The following is a 7,852-nucleotide window of genomic DNA, read 5'->3' as shown; positions in this document are numbered from 1 at the left end:
TCTCTCTCTCTGCGTCTCTCTCTCTCTGTCTCTCTCTCTCTCTCTCTCTCAAAAATAAATTAAACTTAAAATACAATCAAGAAATGCAGGGTTGATTCAAAAATTTGAAAACTCAGCAATGTAAATCATCACCTTAATGAAATAGAATAACAAGCAATGTAATAATCTCAGTATATATGAAATTATTTGAAAAAAATTAAGACGTTCATGTAAAAAGAATAACTGTCAGAAAACTAGGAATAGGAAGGAAAATCTTTAATCAAAAGGAAATTAATAGTCTTCAAAGAATGAATAGCTGTCTTAATATTGAAATGTTGGTATCTTTCCCTCTAAGCTTGCGAACAAGAATATTTTTTATCAGTGTTTTAATTCAGTAGTGTATTGGATATCTTTGGCAGTGTAAAAAGGCAAAAAATGTCATAGCAAGTCTTAAGATTGCAAAAAAAACCCTCATTTTTAGATTATATGATTAGGCTTATAGAAACTTCAAAAAATCAACAAATTAGAATATTCGCTGAATAGAGTCTGAATAGTAGTTTCCTTAATAGACATGGGGATACACTATGTTCACAGATAACTCAATATTGTCAGAATTAAACTTCTTTTATGGATCTGTAGATTCAATCCAACCCCAAAGATATTTTTTGTGAAAATTGACAAGTTGATTTAACAACATATATGGAAATGCAGAGAACGTAGAATAGTCAAGCAAGTTTGAAGAAACAGGAATAATCCCAAAAATATTTCTCTTTATATAAAATATTTTATGATATAAAATATAATTTTAAATCTACACTAATTAAGACAGTAAGGCACTGGTTCTTGATAGACAAACATCAAGGTAATAGAACACATAATTCAGAAAGGAACCTTTATCTTTTTGGTCAATTCATTTATAACAAATGTCTCATTGTGATTTATTGGGGAATGAGCCAGGAGACAACCAATAATACTGAATAACTTAGATATCCATATAAAAAAAAAATTCAGCATTGACACTTAATAATATAGATAAATATTATTTCAGAATGAATTATATATCTAAGAGTAAAAAATTATTTAAAAATTACATGCAAAAAATAGATGATAGATAAATGATAATAAATTAGACAGATAGATACAGGTAGATATCCATCATTTCCACTGCTTCATATATACCCCAAAGAAATGCAGATGCATATTCATTAAAAACATTTAACAAAATGTCCACAAGAACATGATTTGCAATAGACCTAAGTCAGAAAAAGACCAAACATCCATATACAGCAGAATGAATTAATAAGTTGGTATATATTGATAGACTATGTCAGACATAAAAGAGCCTATGAATTATATGACTCAATTTATATGATGTTCAAGGTAAAAACTATATGTTCAGGCAAAACTAAACTATACTAATTGAGTATCTATTTTAATGTGGAAAAGTTTTAGTGAAACAATCCTGTTACTTGGTGAATTCTTAATTGGAAATAATTGTTTGGTAAGACAGTGTTTCTGACAAGAAACATATATTATGGTTTGATTTAAGATGATTTTATTGCTGTTTTATAAACCTATATTTACACTTCTATAAACTCATGGATTTTACAATTTCTTAAATATGAATCAGTAAAAACAAGATTATCTTTAAAATTTTGTTTCTCTGGAATGCTACTTTTGAGAGTTCTTTCATAAAATTTTACTGTTAAACCAATATATAAAGGAAATAATTTCAAGCTGGAAGGAATATATATCTTTTACTTCAAATATTTAATATAATTATTTTTAATAGAACATTTGAAACATTTTCCTTTTGTCTTGTTTGATAGTTATTCTTTTAAGCATGTTTTATTTGCATAGTTTGTATAGGATTGTGATTTTAAAATTTTATATTATATATTTACATACATATATACACACATATATTCATAGCTTTCAATGTATGAGATTGCTGCATATATTTCTCAGTTTGTTACTTATTTTTGTTACTTGACACAATAATATTTGAATTTTATGCAATGTAAATGATCAATCTTTAGTTTTCTTTTATACATATGCTCACCGCACCCTTACCCTGAAAGCAAAAAATATTCCATATTTTATTCCATTTCATTTGCCCACATCTTAAAAAATTTTGATATATGATGGCACCAATAATCCGTACTTTATTTGCAAAATATAAGGAAACTGCTAAGTTTTATAATTAGGTATACTAAGTATCTGTGTCTAGTTCTAACCTTTTTGGACGCAACTAGTTATTAAGCAGTCCTAAACATTCTAATCTCTTTCATTTTAATAAGCAAAAAAATAAATTATTTCCTTCCATACTCTCGGATATTCTTGACAAGATGCAAAGCAAGTGAAATTTTAACAACACAATTCTTGGAAAGGGAGAAGCCAAAGTAAGACATAAAAGAATATAAAACATTAAATTTGAGGATAGCTAAGAAGTCTAACGAGCAATATCCAAAGAACATCAAATCTTAAAGTGCTCGAGGACAATTATAACTTCCTGACCTGTGCACAATGGTAGTTTCCAGTCCAGATGTGATATCTACATTCAGACTTAAAATAATGATTTGGTTCATTGTCCCTTGTCCATTTATAGAAATCTGGGTAATGGTGAACACATATGCAACATCCAATTTTTGTGAGACAGAAAAAGCAAATGTTAAATAGATTTTGCAAAGAGGTTAGAGTGGAAGAGAGCCAAAGCATAAGAGACTCTTAAAAACTGAGAACAAACTGAGGGTTGATGGGGGGATGGGAGGGAGAGGAGGGTGGGTGATGGGTATTGAGGAGGGCACCTTTTGGGATGAGCACTGGGTGTTGTATGGAAACCAATATGACAATAAACTTCATATATTGAAAAAAATATAAAAATAAAAATAAATAAATAAATAGATTTTGAGAGCCAAGACAGTAAGGATGCTCCCCTGGACCTTAGCAATCTTTTGGAGGATATAGAAAAACTAAACTTTATTGTCTACATAGACATTCAGTAGTGATCACAGAGGGCTTTGACAGACAAAAATGCAACTTAACAGCTCCCCAAATGTTGAAGATTAAGCTTTTAATAAAATATCTCCCTGACAACAGTGACAAAGGAATTAAGGTGGGGCCATAAACACCAGAATAAAAACAAAGGTGGAAAGAGCAGTTAAAAAGTGGTTACAAAATAGCACCTATCTAAATAATAATCAATATCTTCAGTAGTTGTCTGTGTTTTCTCTTAGTTATTAGTCATATACTCTTACATTTTTGTATGTAAAGTAATTTTTATAGTATCTGACCATTGTATATATGAGAACTGTAAAGTCCTCAGGTAATGTAATCTTGCACCCCAGAGATTATTTCCTTTTCTCTGTTAGGCAAATGGATGAAAGTATAAGCGACTCATCCAACCACAGATTGCAGGAGATCATGGCTGTGTTATAATTTATTAATTTTCAATATACATTTGATGCATTCCTGATGAACATTTGGTTCATTCTAGGGTAGAATTTTAATTGAGAGCTCTTTGAGTCTTTCATCCTCATCATTGAAAGGCTGAGGGTAATTCAGTTCTTCCCTTCAAAGGTCCTTTTGTCTTGTTTTGTTTTGTTTTTGATTAGTTAATAGACTACTTTTTAGAGCAGTTTTAGATTTACAGAAAAACTGAGCAGAAAGTATAGAGCTTACATATATGTACTCTCCCTCTGTGCACAGCATCCCTTATTATTAACATCTTTCCCTGGTGTAATAAAGTTATTATTGATGAATGAATTTTGATATGTTATTATTAACTAAAGACCATAGCTTACGTTAGGGTTCACTGGGTTTTGACAAATGTGTGACGTCATCTATCCATCACTATAGTATCTCAGAGAATAGTTTCACTACCCTAAAAATGTTCTATGCTCCACCTATTTATCCTTTCCTCCCTCTCCCTAAACCTCTGGTAAGCACTGATATTTTAACATTGCTATACTTCTTCCTTTTCCAGAATATCATGTAAGTAGACATACAGTATGTAGACTTTTCAAACTGACTTGTTTTCACTTAGCCATATACATTTAAGTTTCCTCCATGTCTTTTTGTAGCTTAATACGTCATTTCTTTTTCAGTGAATGGACATTTCTACTGCTCCACATCCTTGTCATTTGGGCTTTTGTGAAACTAAAGTCTGTTTCTCAAGAAACAGATCCCCTTGACTTTAGGTGTTTGTGGAGAACAGAATGATCTGAGCATATTTTATCAAAAGAATTTTTTTTAATGTTTATTTATTTTTGAGAGAGAGACAGACAGAGTGCAAGTGGGGAAGGGGCAGAGAGAGAGGGAGACACAGAACCCCAAGCAGCTTCCAGGCTCCTGCTGTCAGCACAGAGCCCTATGTGGGGCTCAAACTCAAGAGCCCTGAGATCATGACTTGAGTGGAACTCGGGCTCTTAACTGACTGAACCACCCAGGTACCCAGCTCTAAGCATATTTTAAAATGAGCTGTTCTCCATCCCCCGGCCCTTACAGGAAGAACAAGATTTTCCTCTAATCTTCACCCTGATAACCTGGTAGAACTTCTGAAGGTAAAATTCACAAAACTGTGCCTCCTCAATAAGACTGAGCCCAGAAGTGGCTAGATTGAGACACAGGTTATGCATCCATCACAGAAAGTTTATTGTAGTGGTGACAATGAGACCTGTAACATTTTTTGCTAGGCTCATGGAGTGGAGTGGAAGTAACGAGACTTTTTGATATTAGAAACAATTAAAGAATAATAATTTTAGATCACTTGCCAAAATAGCAATCAGTGTACTTCCTACAATTTGACCTCTAGGGCCCTAAAGAAACTGGATCCCAAAGATGGGAGTTTTTGAAATATGTCCATATTCAAGTGGAGATCAAAGAAGCCCAACGAAAGAACTCTGGACTGACCGTGAACTGTGTATTGAACAAAAAAGTTATTTTTAAAATGGCTATTTTGAAGATTATGATCCTGACTTTGGAGGAACTACAGTGATGGACAGTGGAAGGAATCACATATAAAATTCCTCAAATAAAAATTAATTACTTAAAAAAAAAAGACTGAGCCCCAGGAGTTTTTATATTTGAACTAGTGCACATTAAATCTTGGACAATTAGTCAGTCACCCTTTAAATGTTCCCACCATGCTCCAGTAATGACAGCAATGACTTCTGTTTCCAGTAAGCTATGATTCTCTGTGTTCATCTATCTCTCCTTTTGGGGCAGTAGTGGCCTGACTTGTGACTTCACAAGAAGAATTGTTGGTTTTTAGTTTATTGTCAGCTTTCTTCTTGCTGTCAGGATAGAACTGATGACTTCCAAGTTCTTTACATGTTGGACCTTCAGAGCTTTCTAAGCTACATAACGTGTAGCTTCACGTTATGGCAAATACTTGAAGTCAAAGATTGGACATGTTTTTTAGTCAGGGGCCACCACCCATTTTGCTTTCTAAACACTGAAAGACCTCTGAAATGCTACTGTGATTTTAAGATGTACTGGGCCTACAGGTTAAGTCCTGTATGCAGCCCCAGAATTCAGCAAAGAGCCACTGGGGAGGAAACGTGGCTGTGTGCTTGAGGTCCTTTAATCTTATAATTTCTAAGTTTAACCCCACAAAACCATTGAGAGCTTTTCCCCTTTTTCTTTCAGAGGTCAAATATCTTTTGAGTATTCAAAACCTCCACACTGAATAAGCAAGAACCCTCAGAAAAATATCTATTAATCACCAAAATACATCTGAACAGTTCAGTTCTCTCTGGAATTCTGATTCATCTAGTTCTCATTGATTTTTTTTACCACAGTTACAAGATATATTTCTGTTATTATTTTGGCTTTTTTAGATTTACTGCAATAGGATCATTGACTTGCCATGGTCCACTACATCTTACATATAAATGGATATTGCTTTTTGCCATTTTAAAAGCTATTTTCACTGGATATAAAAGACAAGCTTGGCATTTACTTCTTTTCATAGTTTCAGTGTTGTCTTGTGATTGGCTTTTGGCTTCATTTCTTTGAGTGCAGACTTATTTCTTTCTCTCTGCATTTAAGATTTATTTTTTGTCTGCAATTTGCAGAAGTGTTATTTTCATGTTATTTTTTTTTTCTAAACTTATACCAGAGTTTGTACAACACTCGATTCTGTGAGTTTCTAGTTAATGTCTTACATCAGTGTTTGAAAATTCTCAACCACTTCAAACATAATTTATTTACAATCTTCTCCCTCCATTCTTGGTATTCCAGCTATGTACGTTTTACAGTGTTCTATGTCTTTTATTTATTTTTATTAAATTCCCCTTTTTTTGGAAAAAAACATCTTCATGTATATTAGTTTCCTAGGGTGGCTATAACAAATTACCAGTAATTAAGCACCTTAAAACAACAGAAAGTTATTCTCTCATAGTTATGAAAACTCTAAGTCCAAAGTCAAGATGTCAGAAGGATTGGTTATTTCTGAGAATTGTGAGGGGGAATCTCTTCCATTCCTATCTCCTACCCCTCGGGACAACTGAAAATCATTGGCTCATAGATGCACCATTCCAATCTGCATCCACCTTCACATGGCATTCTCTCTGTATCTCTGAACCTTGACATGGCTGGCTTCCCTCTGTGTTGCCCTCCTCTTATAAAGACAACGTTCATATTGCATGAAGGGCCCACCCTCTTACTGTATGACCCTATCTTAATCAATTACATGAGCAATAATCCTGTTTCCAGGGGTGCCTGGGTGGCTCAATCAGCTGAGCATCTGACTATGGCTCAGGTCATGATCTCATGGTTCCTGGATTCAAGCCCCGTGTTGGGTTCTGTGCTGACAGCTCAGAGCCTGGAGCCTGATTCAGAATCTGTGTCTCCCTGTCTCTCTGCCCCTCTCCTGCTCATGCTCTCTCTCAATAATAAATAAGCATCAAAAACAATTTTTTATATTCCTGTTTCCAAATAAGGTAATATTCTGAGATACTTGGTGTTACAGCTTCAGTACATCATGTCATGATTCAATCCATACCAAAGTGTTTCACTTTGCATATTTTTCCCTGACCTCTCTTCCAGTTGAGTAATTCTGTTTTCTGTTATGTAAACCTGTCAATTATAGTTTTTGAAGTTACATTTGATTTTTTTTATTTTTTTTAACGTTTATTTATTTTTGAGACAGAGAGAGACAGAGCATGAATGGGGAGGGTCAGAGAGAGGGTGACACAGAATCCGAAACAGGCTCCAGGCTCTGAGCTGTCAGCACAGAGCCCGACGCGGGGCTCAAACTCACGGACCGCGAGATCATGACCTGAGCCGAAGTTTGGCCGCTCAACCGACTGAGCCACCCAGGTGCCCCAAGTTACATTTGATTTTAACAGGTTCTAATTCTTTAGTAAAATTCTCCATACATGTACTCATTTCCTCCCATTTTTATTCTATTTTTAGACATAATTATATTTATTTTAAATTTCTTATCTGCTAATTTCAAAACCTGGATCATGTTTATTGTCTGCTTCTCTTTTGTGTTTTGGTTTGTATTATATTAGCTTTGCATTCTTGGTGACTTTTAATAAAATCCAGGACTGTAAAAATAATTTTAGAGTTTCTCAAAGGATGGGTTCTTTTGAAATAAAGCTTGAGTTAGAGTGCCTGTCAAGAAAATCCTACAATGAAAGCAGAAAGGCAGGATGGGGAAAGAGATAGCTGAGCAAATATGTAGCTTCTAGAGATCTCCAATATTATTTTAATCTATAGGGGTATATTGCAGGAGCATCTGGGTGGCTCAGTCAGTAGTGTCCAATTCTTGATTTTGGCTCAGGTCATGATCTCATGGTTCATGAGATTGAGCCCTGCGTTAGGCTCTGGGCTGACAGCATGGAGCCTACTTGGGATTCTCTCT

The 7,852-nt window shown here is 34.3% G+C and overlaps 1 non-coding gene across 1 annotated transcript; it reads left to right on the top strand.

Moving 5' to 3' along the window:
* The first annotated feature begins 4,559 nt into the window (after positions 1-4,559).
* On the top strand, positions 4,560-4,665 carry LOC124527428 (small nucleolar RNA SNORA1). Its single transcript, XR_006965878.1, has one exon. It is a non-coding gene; the product is annotated as a small nucleolar RNA SNORA1 (small nucleolar RNA).
* The last annotated feature ends 3,187 nt before the right edge of the window (positions 4,666-7,852 follow it).

This window comes from Lynx rufus, unplaced genomic scaffold (genome assembly GCF_022079265.1).
Source record: "Lynx rufus isolate CCGP_SWC_20201006 ecotype Redwood Valley unplaced genomic scaffold, mLynRuf1.p SCAF_5, whole genome shotgun sequence".
NCBI lineage: Eukaryota > Metazoa > Chordata > Mammalia > Carnivora > Felidae > Lynx > Lynx rufus.
Note: the sequence above shows the minus strand (reverse complement) of the source record. Positions and strands in the feature narration are given on the sequence as shown.